General features: G+C 38.3%; 2 non-coding genes across 2 annotated transcripts; both read left to right on the top strand.

Moving 5' to 3' along the window:
- Positions 1-11,103: 11,103 nt before the first annotated feature.
- LOC111988984 (U1 spliceosomal RNA) lies at positions 11,104-11,264 on the top strand. Its single transcript, XR_002880497.1, has one exon. It is a non-coding gene; the product is annotated as a U1 spliceosomal RNA (small nuclear RNA).
- A 5,892-nt stretch (positions 11,265-17,156) lies between these two features.
- On the top strand, positions 17,157-17,315 carry LOC111988986 (U1 spliceosomal RNA). The gene has a single exon (XR_002880499.2). It is a non-coding gene; the product is annotated as a U1 spliceosomal RNA (small nuclear RNA).
- Positions 17,316-17,682: the final 367 nt, after the last annotated feature.

The following is a 17,682-nucleotide window of genomic DNA, read 5'->3' as shown; positions in this document are numbered from 1 at the left end:
ATACTGTGGGGGTCCCGAACCACGCCCGAAGCTCGTAGGTTGGAAGATTTGCTCGTCACGTGAGTCTACTACTATCCGTCAGCTTTTAAACTTCTAGCCGTCGCTTTTTCCTTATGCTTGCTTTTGTTTGCCTTTTGCAGAAATGGATGCTGCTAAGGAACGAATTAAGGCCGCTGCTGCCCGTCAGCGGGAGGAGAAGAAAGCTAAGGGTGAGGCGACGTCTACATCTGTCCCCAGGACCGTGCTAAGGGCTCCCAGAAGAGGAAGACTGACGGATGGTCATCCGTCCGCCGAAGAGACAAACCGTCACTCCTGTGAAGTCGCCCCCACGTCGGGTCATGGAGCTGGAAGGGTCATGACCTCTTCTGGTCCCGTCCTGCAGGGACCTCAGAGCCTGCTGATGCACAAGGACTTTGCCGTCGAGGCCATCCAAGCACTCATAAAGCCGACGGACATGATCCTGTGTAAAGAGTATCAAGGGTGATTAAGTCCCGGCACGATCGCTCTCCTATGGGTATCTCCAAAAGCCGACGGATGAAGTCTTCTTGCTCGTCAGTTATTGATGGACGAGCAAAAGCTGAAAAAAACTTGGCTGCGTTAGTATCTTTTCAAAGATAAAAAAAATATATACATGGCAAACTGACGAGAATAAAAAGGTGACGGCTAAGACCTGACTCCTTAACAAACCCCCAAGTATTGTCAAAACAACCATGGGGGATTGTTTCCCATTCATCCTGACGGCACACCCAGTCCGTCCCCTCTACGAAAAAGAACCTACTCTTCCAGGCTCTATTAGAATCTGGCATTTCAGACACCAGCCTTAAATCCTTCTCCCTGACGGCGAAGTGATACATCCCTCTTGATGAAGAAAGGTGACGAGGTCTATAACAATAGAAGAATTCATCCAAGGTAAGCTGACGATGACCTCCGCTTAAACGACCCCATAACACCTCGGCACTTATAAAAATTCTCCAGGAGTTTGGGGCAATCTGACTAATTGAGATGCCAAGGTAATCAGCTAGCTGACGGTGCAAAGCCGTCAGGGGCAATCTCAATCCGGCAGCAAACATGGCGTCATACATGCCAACGTCTGCAGTTCTTCCCGTGTAACACTTCTCACCCTCCATAGGCAGACGGATGGGAATATGGTCAGGGATTTGAAAACGGGTACGTAGCTCACTAAAAATTTTAAGCGTCATCTTTGGAGAGAATTTGTTCACAGCCCAGTCCTTGGGAAGGATGAAGGGACGGCTACCTTCAGGACCTACGGAATCCCCTTCGCTAGACTCCTCGACGCCTTCATCCCCGTCACTATTCCGCCCTAATTCAACTTCACTCCCCTCGCCTATCTCTTCCTCCTGGCCGCCGTTTCCTTGACCTTCCATATCTTCGACGGCAACATGTGCTGACGTCTCCCTCTCTGACGACCAGGAGGAACTCTCAGACTCACTACTTGAGCCTGAGCCAAACACCTCGTCGTAGCCCGCTCCTTCGCGGACCGACGACTGATCACTCGACATCTACCTACAAGTGACGGGTGTAAACTAAGCACCTAGGATGACGACCTCACTTTAAAAAACAAAAGAAGAAAAAATTGAAAGCATGCGAGAAAGGGAAACTTACAAGTTCTGGAGTGACGGTTAAAAAAGCGACGGCGGGAACGTTGGTAGAGCTGACGGAATATGGGCGACGGATGTGCTCTCCAGGAATCAGGTGAATGAAATAGTGAAAATGAGGAAAGGGGACCACATATATATATGAGCTAAACGCACGGAAGACGAAGCGACGCCCACGTCCGGACACGAAGCCAATCCAAGCGCGCCACCTGTCCTAGCATTTAATGCTAAAAACGTCAGCAGTAATAAATTCTTCTCTTGAATCAAAGTGGCAGGTAGTGACGAATACTCCATAACCCGTCAGGTACAGCCGACGGAGATATGGAGTAGGGGGCAACTGATATGGAAGAATTATGACTGGTACCATGGGCTTAACCCGTCAGCTTCTGCTCTAGCTGACGGGTGAAGTTGTGACGTAAGCTAAACAAAGAAATACATGCTGACTGACCAAGACAAAACCGACGGTCTGAATTCCCAAGTCTAAACTGACGGAAGTTGGGAGCCCCTAGGCTATTGAACGGTGTGAAGCTGACACTAAGCTGAAGGGAAGTGCAGGCTGACGGTTTAAAAGCTGACGGCTCCACACAGACCATGACTTGGTCACCACGCATGGGTTTTAGGGAGATTGCTTGTATTCCACGCCCAGTATCAGAGTCCTATAAGGAAAGGATTCCGCAATCTACGCGCTTAAGGATTCCTATAAGGAAAAGACTTCTACTCCAAGGAAGAAAGGTCCACCCTTTACTACTATAAAAGCCCCAATACCCTCATAGGCCGAGGTACGCATAATTAACCCCTCTCTAGCACTCTAGAGTTGAAAGAAGTTCTAACTTGACCTTCGGAGGGTATTTGGCCGGCACCACACCGGTGCTCTCTGCGAGGTCCTTTTCTTTTTCACTGTGCAGGTGTTGTCTTTGAGCGTACACGCGTCGTGCAACTCACTGGTGGGATTTTCGGCATCATCATATATATAAAAGAAATGACAAAATTTTTTTTATAAAAAAATGGTGTAACATGTTTTTAGTGTTAATCATGGTTGTTAAATCCGGACCGGACCGTACGGTCCGACCGGATTAACCGGAAACCGTTCACCAAGAAGGTTCTTTAAGCTCCAAGAACCGGCCTATGTAAGAAAGTCAGTGAACCGTGCCAACCGCGGTTGAACCTTCCGGGTTTCAAAACCGTGAACGGTTCTTACAGGTCAGACCGTTAAAGGTTTTTTTCTGAAAATTTTTTGGCACTTACAGGCATATCGCCATTGTTGAAGGCTGAAACTTCAATCACCGTGAGATGCTATCAGACTTGAGATCGCACCCCATCTTCTTGTTCTTCTTCTCTGTCTTGCTCGCACTCTTTCTGCTCTCTCCCTCAGTGTTTTTGACGATACCGTTTCTGCATTTTTCCCGCTAGAGACTTCTTCTTTTTTGGTAAATGGAGTCTCCTTTTTTGCTGCTTCAACTCAACCACTAATATTTGCTTTACTGTCAACCACCAATGCTTTACTGTCAAGCACTTCTAGCTTTTGTATTTAACCCATTTTTAAATAGGTGGGCACCCTTGCTAGATTTTTTGAGTTGTGTTCTAATGGTGTATGTCTTGTCCACGGGCACAGGCTAGCTGATCAGCCTATTGTACTTATGTTTCTTTTTCTTTTAATAAAATGATGGCGAAAAGCACATTTTCGTCCCTACATTTTCACGCGATTTCTATTTTGGTCCCTAAATTTTTTTTTTACCGCTTTTAGTCCCTATCCTGGAAAACGCGTTTCTTAGCACTCTAGAGTTGAAAGAAGTTCTAACTTGACCTTCGGAGGGTATTTGGCCGGCACCACACCGGTGCTCTCTGCGAGGTCCTTTTCTTTTTTATTGTGCAGGTGTTGTTTTTGAGCGTACATGCGTCGTGCAACGCACTGGTGAAATTTTCAGCATCATCAGTCTCAATTAAAGACTACAAGTGCCAATTAAGTTACAGGAAATCTCCCTATTAGCTCAACTACCAAGGAGGAAACACATAAAGAGAGGTGTAGGAATGCATATTTTATTTACCAACTTGCAAACTTCTTAATTAATTGATAATAAAATAAAAACGTAACAATTGTAAAAAAAAATATAGCAAATCTTGAACTTTTATCAAGGGAAAAAAAAAACATTATGCTATGTTGGTTGAGGTGAGAAGGAAGAAAAATGGAGAGAATTGTGATTTTTTATTGTTTGGTTTGAGTGAAAAGAGTAAATAAATACCATTGAATTAAAAAAAAAAAAAATCATATGATCCCAACTTTTCATCATTCTATTTTTAATTAAAAAGGTACAATAGTGATTTGATCTCTATTCTTTCATTTATTTTTATTTTTTTCTATTCTCTTTATCAAACACATGGTAAAAAACACGTTTATTTTCCATATTTTTACCAATTTTCATCCTCCCAACATTTGTAAACGCATTTGGAATGTATACATAATAAAAGCATTTGCATTAGTTTGTATAAAAATTTCTTTATATTTTAACATAAGAACCTATTTTTCTATTTTACATAGTAAATTTTCAAAAAACACTCACATCCAATCATCTATTTTACACTAAATTTTATTAAAATATTATTTTTATCGATTTTTTATTACTCTCCCAAATCATTTCAATGTGAGTAAAGAAAATATTAAAAATATATTTGCATAGGAGTGTACAGCGAACCTGCCAAAACCGACCCGACCCAACCAAACCCAACCCAACCCAACCCACGGGGTTGGCGGATTGGGTTGAGTTATGATTTTTTTTTTAATAGTGGGTCGAGTTGGGTTTAGGTTATGAGATTTACAAACCCGCCTAACCCGACCCGACTCACATATATTTAATATATATTTAAATTTAAATATATATATATATATATATATTAAAAAATATATTATATAATTTTATTATTTATTTATTTATTTTCCCCTCTTCCCAAACAAAACCCAAACCCTAAGTTTTTCTCATATAGTTTGTGTTTGTTTGGCGTAATGCTCACGATTATTTGGTTATAAATTTATTCTTACTTGTGGTAGTGTTATTCTAATACTCAATTTGATAATAATAATAGTAATTAAAAAAAAATTGTCTAACCCATGGGTCCAACTCAATCCACGTGAGTTGGGTTGTGTTGGGTTGAATCCTTGTGATAGGTTGGGTTGGGTTGGGTTAAAATTTTTTTAACACACTATGGTGGGTTGGGTTGAAAAAACTTCTCAACCTAACCCAACCCACCCATGCACATACCTATATTTGCATATGAATGCTAAAAGTATTCACATCAACTCATGCAAAAAAAATTGTCTATTTTAGCATAAGAACCTACTTTTTTATTTTATATACTCACTTTTTAAAAATCTCACATCAGATTATTAATTTTACAATACATTTAATTAAAATATCAATTTTACTTAATTTTTTTCACACACAACAACTATTTTCCATCTTCTTATTTCATCATATGGATACGTAAAGAAATAATAAATTAAATGCAAAATAAATAGTGTCAATATAAATTTACATAATTATAGTAACAAACATGCACATTTATTCAACTTTTTATGGTCTAATGTGGGTCAATTATGAGATTGATCGATTAAAATATGATTTTTTATTATTATTATACAAACATTGATGTGATTGCTTTAACAGTGTAGTTAAACTAGACGTGGCAAAATGGGCGGGTCGGGTTGGGTTAATCAGGTCGAGTCAATCGAGTCACGGTCAAAACGGATCATTTTTAAATGGGTCAATCAAGTTGCAAGTCAATCGGGTCGCGATACGAGTCGAGTTGACCCGTATTTTTCAAACAATTTTTTTTTTTTTTGGGATATAGATGCAATTTGTCAATTGTTTTTGAGTTTCTTAACTGTGATTAGATTTTCATTGGTGATCCTGTTACCACTTACCAATTACCACTAAATACTTGATACCCAAATTTGGTGCAACTCTTGTTCCTGCTTTTTAGAAGCTAATCTTGGTATAATTTTCAATCTATTTAAAGTAGGAAGAGAAAATGAAGGTGGTAAATAAATAATGACAAACTATAATGGAGTACATAACATATTAAGTGAAGAAAAATAAGTAAATATTTTATAAGAATTACACCTCAATCTCAATCTACTCAACGTTTGTAGACGTGGCAAAACGGGTGGGTCAGGTAGGATTAATCGGGTTGCAGGTCAAACGAATCAGGTCAGAAAATTCTGACCCGTTTTGCCATGTCTAAGCTAAACTCCTGTTTTGCACACATTTACAAGTGATGTGGCTATACAAAGATTCTTTTTGGCAAGAATATTGCTTTTCTACAAATGTATGGCGGGTTGGGTGGCAGTACAAATGTACAATACAATAAAGAGAATTCACTTTTTGGCGGGAACATTGCTTGAAATTTAACTTTTTAGTGGTACAAATACAACCGAAATCATGATTTGGAATCACAATTTCATGTATGAATCTTCTTTTCTTTTTGAAACATTTCATCCATGAACACAGGTGAAAATAGCCAAATACCACAATTTTGTAAAATTTGTAGCAAAAAAGCAGTTTGTACATTTGTACTGCCACCCAACCTTTAAAAGTTTGCACTTTGCCCTTCAATTTTTGAAAACTTTCAGTTTGTCATTTTGTCAACCTCTATTTACTTTCAAGATTTTTTACCCTTTAACAATTTCTTTATGTGACCCAAAAGCAAACTTTTAGAAACTAGTTCACTAAAAGAACTCGAGTCTTAGAGGTGGCAAAAGTAGTGGATTAACTGCTTCGTGGAACTTGAGATCCTTCGAATGTTTAGACTCGAGTTCCTCGGAAAAAAATAACTGAAAACCACGCTGCAGTCTCAGTGGTTGTTTGATACATAATTTTAAACACATATTTTCAGTTTTCAAACAACATTACACTTTTTACACACTTTTTCACTCACACGTATTTTCAAAAAAATTGAAAACTATTATTTAAACACACGTACCAAACGGGCCCTCAGTCTCTCTCACTCTCACTCTTGATGTCTCTCAGTCAAGTCTCTCCACTTTCACTTAATCTTGCTCACCTCTCTCTCTCTCTCTCTCTCTCTCAAGGTGTGGAGTTTGGGTTTTTGAGGCCATCTCAAAAAATCTGTGTGGGTTTTGATTAAGGTACTGAGAATTGTTAGGTTTTTAGAGTTTGGGTTAAAATTATTTAAGATATTATTGTAAATATTGTGAATATTTAGTATGAAATCTGAATTGGGAAAAACTGAATCATTCAATTCATTATTGTTTGTATACAAAGATATATATATATATATATATATACCCGTACTAACTAACCAACTTTGCCTCAGAACTAATAAATAGTCAGGGGTAATCCACTATCTATAAATTAGCTCCTAAACTACAAGTAGTTTACAACAAAATACTAAACTGCCTGTAGCTTTGTAACATCTGTAGCTTTGTAACATCTTTCTTCTTCTTATCCTCTGTTTCTGCAGTAGCAGCAGTAGTTTCTGCAGTGACTTTCTTTCTTAACTTTCTTCTGTTTAGATGAGACTTCCTTAGATTCAACTCTATTGCTTTCACATTTAGTATTGCCAGCTTTTTATTATAACTTATAGTAGACATAAAACGTTAAAGATTTGAATGGGTTTTGAATGCCAGAACTTAGATGGACTTGGAATTTTGTATTGGGTATGAAATGAATAATAGGTGTTTGAGGTGCGGAGTTTTTGGCTATTTTGGGACATAATTTCATAACCATACCAGATGTGATGTTGTACGGGTGTCGTTGACATTTGTTTGTACATTGCTTGGATAAAATGTTTTTTAATTGAAGTTAAATAAAAGTATTATATTTGTCACTAACATTTTGTAAATTTCATTTGACTTGAATAGGTTTGCGATGACTTCAATTTGTACATATTTATACTATGGCGGAGAGCCTTGCTGTGATGATGAGAAGCAGGGATTGCCATATAAAGGGCCAGGTAAAAAGTGCGAGATTATTCTGCTAAATAGTAGCTTGAACACCCTGGATGGTTTCAAAAGGGAAATTATGAAAGAGCTAGATGTGAACCCTTAGTCGCATGACATAACAATTACTTATCGTGCTCCTCATGAAGTCCTCAGTCACCACGTGACATACAGGCATGTATTGATAAAAGGAAACAAACATGTTCAGATCATGTTTGACAAGATGAAGTCGACACCCGAAGTAAAAGATATTGAGTTGTATATAAGTGTGAAACCTCGTATGGAAGTTGGAAGTGAAGAAGGGAAAAAAAACTTTGGAGGGTAAGGGAGGGAAAGAGTTACAGTTAATACCCCCGGATGATCGTTACACCACATGCATCAACAACACTATTGCAATCAAGTCTGCTCCTTACAAGGTACAGGACATGAAACAGAAGTCAATTGTTATGGATTGGGATGAATACTACAAACTGTTACCATAATTGATGACGGCACTTAAAGATTCGAATCCAACTACAAAGGTTGAATGGAATATCGTTAACAGTCCAGTCCGAGGAAATGCTTTCTTTTGGCGTGTATTTTGGGCTTTTGGTCCTTCAATTGAAGGGTTCAAACATTGTAGGCCAGTTAGCAGTATTGATGCAATAGTTTTGTACGGAAAATACCAAGCCTGGTTGTTGATTGCAATGGCAGTTGATGCTGAAAATGAAGTTTTTCCACTTGCCTGTGCTATTGTGGAAGGAGAATCGTGCGCTAGCTGGTCATGGTTTTTATCTTGTATTAGGTTGTATGTCACTCAACACCAAGGGATTTGTCTCATCAGTGAAAGGAAATCTACCTGTGGTGGTCATGGATTAAGATTGCTAGGCTGACCACCAGGTAGTTTGGAATTGCTATTGTGATGTACAAAGTGGATGATGAGGACTTTAAGCCCCCCCAAAAAAAAAGGCACTGTATTAACTAGTACTCCTATCTTTTTGTAAGAATTGAAATGACAGAAGCACTTCAAAGTGCTTTTTAAATCAGATCAGAAAACAATGGAAAGATGATTTCAGCAGATTTGTATGTTTCTTGGGAAAAAAGAATGAAAAAAAAAATTAATAGATCAAAATCCAAAACTGGGGGGATTTTGTTTAATAATTCAATTTTTAATAAATATTTGGGAATTAGGATTTTAAAATATATATATATATATATTTGGGGAAATAGTCTTTTCATAGAATCATCTCTCCATTAACCTTTATTCTGATGAGATGGCTAAAGATGATTTGGCCATTTTTAAATTGTTGTACTCTTGGAACTTGTCTTTGGAAGAGACGAGTTCTTTTATAATCTTAATGACCCCCTCCCTCTGTTTTTTCTCACATTTTCAAGGTGAAAACATTCTACTCTCTTGCTTTGCTTTGGATTATGGACTAGATGCAGTTGAATTAAAACTGGAGAATTTCTTATAAATAAATATAAAAAAAAGAATTAAAAATGGAGAATTTGAACATGTTTTTGGCATTGGAGACTAGAGTTGTTTACACCGAGTAGCCCTAGGGAAATTTGGGGCCCTTTTTTTTTCCACTCATTTTTTTCTAATTACTGTGCATTGGGTTAGTTTTTATCTAATAGATGTTTTTCAATTTGGTACTCTCTTTTTGGGTTCATGGTGTTTTGACTAGATTATGGTTCTTCTTTGGGTTCATGGTTATCTAGCTTGGTTCATAGGTTAATCCTTAGATTGTTTTGATGGATATGAAACTTGATTAAGGAATTGAAACATTGCTATGAAATCAGTTTGCAAGGTAGGTGTTGTGGGATTGTTTACAGAAATGTCAGGCACTGTATAAGCATCTTTTTGTCTTTTCCTTTTGGATGGATCATATTTGTGAGATGAAATAATTTTGTGGGGTTTGATGTATTATGCTAAGAGACTCATATGAGATTCTTTGACCGCATAGGATTTTGAGGGGTAAATTCTTGATGGAAATATTGCAATACTGGAACATTCAAATGTAACAGATGCAAGTGTTTTGTAGATAGAATTTCAGTGTTCAGGAGAGTGCGATATGGAAATTTTTGGTTATAAGATATATTCTATTCTCATTTTGCTTTGTATTTTTTAATGACATGGCCTCCATTTTCATGTTGAAATTGGTTGTTACCATCAGTGTGAGTTGTGACTTGGGATGGGTGAGCCTAAAAATGAAATCAACTAGATTATCTTAGGGTGGTTTGTTTGTTTCTCGGTTGAACATATGAACCAATAAAGGCTAGTTTATTTTTGGGTTGTAGGAGTTGGATTATGTGACCCAAACCATGAACCAAACATGTATAAACCTAGGTATGGCAATGAAGTGGGTTACATGGGTCTCCTCTTTGTTCTATCTTTCTTCATTGTCTTTGGTCGTGAGACCTCTTTCTCTCTTTCATCTACCTTCATTATTCATATGTAAGAGGTTATCATACCTTCTCTTTCCCCACATTATACTTAATTAAATTTCAAAAGTGACAGGATTGTGCATCATGTTCTTGTGTAGGGGATTAACATTTTGTGTTGGTCTTTTTGTTCCTTTCATCTAATTGTATATTTTCTTTTAGTGTAAAACAGAGTTTGTTACTCTTTCTCAGTCATAATTTTACTACATTATTGGACTAAGTTGATAGTATGACAAAATAATAGCAGTTTGGAGCAATAGGTTGTCATGAGTTACTTGCCCCATCATCTTCTCTTCTTCCACATGTAGGTTAGTACCTTCATCACTCCGTGTCTTGAATTATCAGTCATTCACTTATTTGTCCTGTAATACATTTAAGACAATTCTTGCTGCTAAATATGTATTTGCATTTAACTTTTGTATTAATTTTTATTAGTGTCTTGTAATTTTTATTAATTTGTACAAGACAATGGTTGTATGGAAGATAAACTACAGTCCAGTCCAACGAAATTCTGGCTGCACACACTAATAAATAAATTAAACTTTTGTATTAATTTTTATTACAACTAATATATATTTAGTTTTTGACTTTGTTATTTTATTGTAATTACCTTTCTTTGGAAGGAAAATATATAACCTTTTGGTGAAAAAAATAAGACTAAAATCATATGTATTCATTGTGATTTTATATACTTATTACTATTATTTGAAAAAACGATAGCAAAGTTTTACTGGTAAGACTAATTGTATGATACATCAATAATGAGAAGAGACGCAATACAGGATGGGGGTACTCTTCTACAGTCTACCCAGTATCCTCTGTATGACTTGTGGGTATTTACAAACATGACCTATATCATCCCATGTTGAGTAGGAGAGGTAACTTTTTATTATTACAATTCATTAGTTGAGGGTGCGTAGGAAGGTCCAAAGCAAGCATCAGACTCCAAGTTGTCTTGGATTCTAGATCAATTAAACCGTGCCTCTTTGGACAATAATAACTGAAGTAATAAGCGATATGCCACTAGTTTTTCAGATACCACATCGAATGAAAACAAAAGAGGAGAGACCAAGGCTTGTTACAAATAAGGTGCAAGCAACCCACAATAACATACTTACCTGGACGGGGTCAATGGGTGATCTACAAGGCCTATGGCCTAGGTTGGTGACTTCCATTGCACGGAGGAGGGGTGCCAGCCTAAGGTCTCCCCAAGTGGGAGAGCCTACGTCATAATTTGTGGCAGTGGGGGCCTGCGTTCGCGCGGCCCCTACACAATTTTATTCTTAATTTTTTATTGGGTTTGTTTTATAGCATAATTGTTTTAATCCTATCTGGTAAGAAATTCTAAATGGAATAAGGCTAGTGTCGTTGGCTTTTAGCGTAAGAATATATTTAAGGTTATTTTATACACACAATACAATAAGCAAAACCCAATTATGTAATTTACTTCATGTTTTCTGCCCCAATGTCAAGCACTGGACGTGCTTATCTTCTATATCATTTGTGGCAGCTAATGGCAAACCTTCCTTGCTTCAGCACTTTGATTACATTTCCACACCATATAAATGCAAATTGGGGTTTTGATAGTTTACCTGTATTAAATCCTCAAATGTTGTCTATTTTAAAATCAGAGTTCAACGTATAAATTAAAAGTCATTTTATTTACCTTTGCAACAGTAATAAAATGACTCATGAGCACCACTGTTGTGCACTAATGAGAAACTATTTACATCCGTCCCCAAACCATTTATCCTTAAAAAATCATTTGTAATTGAGCATGTGGACATGTTGGCTGCTGGTGTAGTTAAAATTTTTGCCTATATTGCACGTTGGATCATTTAAAATATAGTTCTGAATTTATTTGTCTAATGTTTAGTTTATTCTAATTTATGAATCAAAATCCTAGAACTAAGACCACAAAAAATTACAAAACTTGCCATGTGGTAAGTTGTAGCAAAAATTGAACAATTTTTTGTGGTCTTAGAATTTTTCAAAATTCTAAGTTGGTGTGTCTCAATGTGCTAAATTTAAGGAATCATGTCGGTAAGCATTAAATGATAGCAAGCAAAAAAAAAACAGAATCGGGTTGGCAAATGGTCTCTTTGCTCCTTGTGTTGGCCGAAAGGGGGGTCTGGCTATGCTATGGGTTAGAGATATTGATCTGGAAATTAAGAGCTACTCTCTAAACCACATAGATGCGGTAGTCAATGACACGGAGAACAGCTTCAAATGGAGACTAACGGGCTTTTACGGTCATCCAGAGACCCACAGAAGGTATGAATCCTGGCATTTATTAGCTTTCCTAAACAATCAAATGCATCTCCCTTGGTTATGTTTAGGAGATTTTAATGAAATTTTATCAAACTCTGAAAAACAAGGGGGAACCATCCGGTCTCAACAACAAATGGATGGGTTTAGGAAGGTTGTTGATTACTGTGCTTTCCAGGATTTGGGCTACTGTGGTTCTGATTTTACTTGGTGTAACATGCAAGATGGGGAGAATAGAATATATCTAAGGTTAGATAGAGCACTTGCCAACCTAGAATGGTTAGGAAAATTTGGGGGAATGACAGCTCATCATGTGGTTGATTCAACATCCGACCATTGTGCATTGCTCATCTCTGACTCAACAACCCAACGCCAACATCGTGCTAAACGTTTTCACTTCAAAGCACTGTGGACAAAGAATGCAGAATGTAAAACTATTATTGAAAATTCATGGGGGATGGACTTTGACCTCAGTACTCCGGAGGGAGTTATGTCTAATCTCAGTAGCTGTGCAGTGGAGTTAACGAAGTGGAGTTCCAAAGTATTTGGTCAGATTCCAAAAAAGATCCAGGAAAAAAGGAATGCCCTGAACAGCTTAACCTTACAAGACAATGATGGATCTTTAAGCACTGAAATTAATTGTCTAAGGCGGGAAATCAATGATCTCCTTGATGATGAGGAGATTTACTGGGGCCAAAGAGCAAAAGCGCATTGGCTTAGAGAAGGTGACAAAAACACCAGGTATTTTCATGCCCAAGCTTTTGAGCACCGCAAGCAAAACACTATATTTGGAATATGGGATAGTCGTGGTCGGTGGTGTGAAGGGCAGGACAGTATTGCGTAGGCAGCCATTGATTATTTTGACACCATTTATGCATCAGCTTCCCCCTGGGGAGTTGATGAGGTTTTTGATGCTATCCCCACCCGGGTGACTGAAGAAATGAATGAATCCTTGAACAGAAGCTTCACTAGGGAAGAGGTGGCCATTGCTCTCAAACAGATCCATCCTACAAAAGCACCCGGTCCCGATGGTATGTCCGCTACTTTTTATCATAAGTATTGGTGCATTGTGGGTAATAACATCACAAATATGGTCTTAAATGTTCTAAACAATAATTTATCTATGGCATGCCTAAACAGAACAAACATTGCCCTTATCCCCAAAGTAAATAACCCTAAAATAATGACGGACTTCCGACCCATAAGTCTATGTAATGTTATTTATAAACTCGTATCTAAGACTATTGCTAATAGATTCAAAGTCACTCTCCCTTGTATCATTTCAGAAAATCAAAGTGCTTTCATTCCCGACAGATTAATTACTGATAATGTCCTTGTGGCTTTTGAGTTGATGCACTACTTAAACCACAAAAATGCAGGGGTTGATGGCTATATGGCAGCAAAACTAGACATGAGTAAGGCTTTCGACAGGGTTGAATGGAGCTTCATAAAAGGGGTCATGGAGAAATTGGGGTTTAGTAAAAAATGGACTGATCTTATTATGAGGTGCATTTCTTCGGTCTCATATTCAGTCCTTATAAATGGGGTTGCTTGTGGAAATATCACTCCTACCTGGGGGCTTCGGCAAGGGGACCCCCTCTCTCCAACCCTCTTTCTCATTTGTACTGAGGGTCTTTCTGCACTCATTAATGAGGCTGTACGGAACTAGCTTCTGACAGGCATTTCCATTTGTAGGGGCTGCCCAAGAGTCACTCATCTTCTCTTTGCGGATGACAGTATTCTTTTTTGCAAAGCCAGTGTGGAGGAAAGCCTGGTGCTGAAGCATATCCTTCAGAAATATGAGGATGCCTCGGGGCAGAAAATCAACACTGACAAATCTTCAATATTTTTCAGCCCCAATACAACTCAAGAAGCTAAGGAAGAGATTTTGGCTAACCTTGGCCCAATGCAAGATACTAGGCATACCAAGTATTTGGGCCTCCCATCCTTTATTGGGAGATCAAAGACACAGGTGTTTGCTATTCTGAAGGAGAGAATTGGTCAGAAACTTGCAGGATGGAAGGGCAAACTCTTATCATTGGGTGGGAAAGAAATTCTCATAAAGGCGGTTGCCCAAGCAATTCCTACATATACTATGGGGTGTTTCCTTCTCCCCCAGAGTCTATGTGAAGAAATTGAAAGTATGATGAGAAACTTCTGGTGGGGTCAACGACAGTAAGAAACTAAATTGTGTTGGGTTAGTTGGAAAACTATGTGCAAACAAAAGGCTAGTGGTGGTATGGGCTTCAGGAATTTGCAAGCTTTCAACAAAGCTTTGCTAGCAAAGCAACTTTGGCGTATACTCCAAAATCCTAGCACTCTTGTGGCAAGGGTTCTCAAGGCTAAGTACTTTCCCACCGGGGACATCCTAAATGCAAACATTGGAAACTCCCCATCATACTCTTAGAGGAGCATTCATAGTAGTCTTGAAGTTATAAGGAAGGGAACACGGTGGAGAGTGGGAAATGGGAAGCTAATCCATATATGGGATGACAAATGGTTGCCAACACCATCTACTTACAAGGCCATCTCCCCCCCGAACAATATCCCCCAATTTCCAATGGTCTCCTCCCTAATTGATCCAATGACAAAGTGGTGGAGAGTGAACACAATAAGGGCTGCCTTCCTTCCTTTTGAGGCGGAGACAATTCTAAAGATTCCCTTAAGTCATGACCTTCCCGAAGATAAAAGAATTTGAATTGGGAATAGACATGGGGAATTCACTGTAAAAAGTGCCTACCATTTAGCATATAACTTACTAGTTTCAACTGAGAGTGATGAATGCTCAACTGGAGACCCATGCAAACTGATTTGGAGGAAGCTTTGGCACCTGAATCTCCCACCAAAAATCAAGATCTTTGCTTGGAGAGCTTGTATCAATGGCCTTCCTACAATGGAGGCCATAAACCATAGAGGAGTTTCCCATTCCAAGACCTGTCCGGTGTGTAAAAAATGATGCTGAGAATCTTGATCATGCCCTTCTTAGTTGTGCCTTCTCATCCTCGGTCTGGAATCTTTGGCTGGAAAATCCGCTACGCATCCATGGTACTAAAAACTCTTTCCTTGACTCTACTATCTGTATTCTCTCCAATGCAACGCACCAAGACTCAGAGCTTTACTTTACTATTGCTTGGGCCATTTGGTATAATAGAAACAAGGTTGTTCATGAAGGTTGCGGGCTCCCTCCTAATCAGGTATGGCACTTAGCGAAGAGTAATGTTGAAGATTATGTGAACTCAGCTTTGTGGAATTTCAGTCACCAAAGCACTTCCCCAACTTGCTGGGTTCCTCCTCCCCATGGTTTTCATAAAATAAATGTTGATGGGGCATCTTCTGAATTGGATAACTCTTCTAGCATCGGTGTTGTTATTAGAGACAGCCATGGCCAAATTGTGGCTGCTCTTAGCAAGCCTCTCCAAGCTTGCTTCAATGCTGAACTCACGGAAGTGATGGCGCTGGAACATGGAGCTCTCTTGGCTCAGGAGCTTCAACTATCTAAGGTTATTTTTGAATTAGATTCCCTTAATGTCATCCAAGCAGTCCATGATAAAGCTACTGGCAGCAGCTATGGGCACATTGTGCAGGATATTCTTCAAGTTAGTGAATCTTTTGAAACATGCCTTTTCAAGCACCTAAACAGGAACTTCAACTCCATTGCTCACGAGCTTGCTCAACTTGCTAGAAGATCCGGAACTCAACACCTTTGGCTTGGGGTCACGCCCCCTTGTGTAATTCCTTTTATTTCAAGCTGATATGATGTAATTTGTGCTTCTGTCCTGCCTGCAGGCAGATTCTGTAATGACTCTTTGTTATGGTTTAATTCCATATCATCCCCATTTCAAAAAAAAAAAAATGATAGCAAGCAAACTTTTAAAGAGTATAGGCTATTTGGCCAAAATTTATGGTCACAGATCATGTAATTGTGTTTGACTTATTTGCTAAACAAATGATAATAAACAAGTGTTTTTCTTGAGTCCAACTTAAACTATTCACAAACATTTTGGTTCATATACCGTTTTATTTAATAGAAGCTGTTGGCTTGTACTCGAGCTTACTCAGACTTTGGGTTTTACAAGTGTTTCCAAAGGCACTTTACAAAACTTCTTTTGAGCCTATGGATTTGCCGAGACCAAGTCCTCTTTTATACTCCAAATCGTATTATTCTGAATTCCCTAATGATTTCCATATGGGTGTGAGAAAAAACAAAATAGTGAGTCCAAAAGTACTTGGGCTTAGCAAAAATGGCCTCAATGATTATGATATGAATTCTTAAATACTTTTTGACGTTTCGTCCTTGTATCGTACCTAATTTTCTGTAATTTTATTTGAATTTGACGCTTCCATTGATTTATCAAACAAAAGCATGGATCTATGTAGCACTTAATTTTAACGGAAAAGAACTGGAGAATCTGGACAAGAGGTTGGGACCTTTTCTTGACATATGTACAACTGTACAAGCCTCAGAAATTTGGTGCTCATGTCATGTGACAGGAAATCTACTTGAGGCGGTCATGAATGAAGATTGGTGGGTTAGGAATTTTGCTATTGTAGCCTACGAGTGCATGATAAGGACTTTTAAGCCACCAAAAAAAGAAAAAAGAGCACCGTGCCTAGTACCAATAGGCAAAATCCACTGCCATCTGAGGGACCAGAATGCTTGATGACTTTGCTGTGACTGAGTGAGGTGAATCTAATTTGGCACAGTATTGTTAGGCGCAAAGGGGTGCCAAGAAATGCTATGATTTGTGTTATGTTATGCTACCCACAAGAAAGCCAATCCTGGTTTTGTGAAGAATGTGGATTTTAAACATTGTTGTTTGTCCCACATTGAATGGGTATAAAAATAGTGAGGTGGATGTGTGTGTATAAATTAAAAGCAAGAGGCACTGGAAAACATACATACCTGGACGGGGTCTATGGGCGATCAATAAGGCCCATGGCCTAGGTTGGTGGCTTCCATTGCACTTAGGTGGTGCACCAGCCTAACATCTCCCAACGCGGAGAGTGTACGTCATAATTTGTGGTAGCGGGGGCTGTGTACGCGCGGCCCCTGTTAAATTTAATACCAATTTGTTGCTAGATATTTATTGTAAGTGATATTTTCTTTACATTAGTCAGAAGCGTATGACCCGTTTACTCTGACGAAAATTAATGTGGGAAATTTGTAAGGGCAATCTAATTAATGTTGGTTGAAAATTGTGTCTTTTTCTTTTTATAGTTCATTAATTCAAACGGGTGGCACAAGTTAATTTAAGAAATTGAAGAGCAATTTTATGTACAATGAATCTTAGAAAACAAAATGTTTTGTTATAGATAAAGATATCTTAAACATGTGCTAGATATTTAAAAAAATATATTTTCAGTTTTTAAACAACATTACATATATTTTTATATACTTTTTCACTCAAACTTATTTAAAAA

This window comes from Quercus suber, unplaced genomic scaffold (genome assembly GCF_002906115.3).
Source record: "Quercus suber isolate HL8 unplaced genomic scaffold, Cork oak 2.0 scaffold_558, whole genome shotgun sequence".
Lineage (NCBI taxonomy): Eukaryota > Viridiplantae > Streptophyta > Magnoliopsida > Fagales > Fagaceae > Quercus > Quercus suber.
The sequence above is the reverse complement of the archived record's forward strand: the minus strand, read 5'-3'. Positions and strand labels throughout refer to the sequence as shown.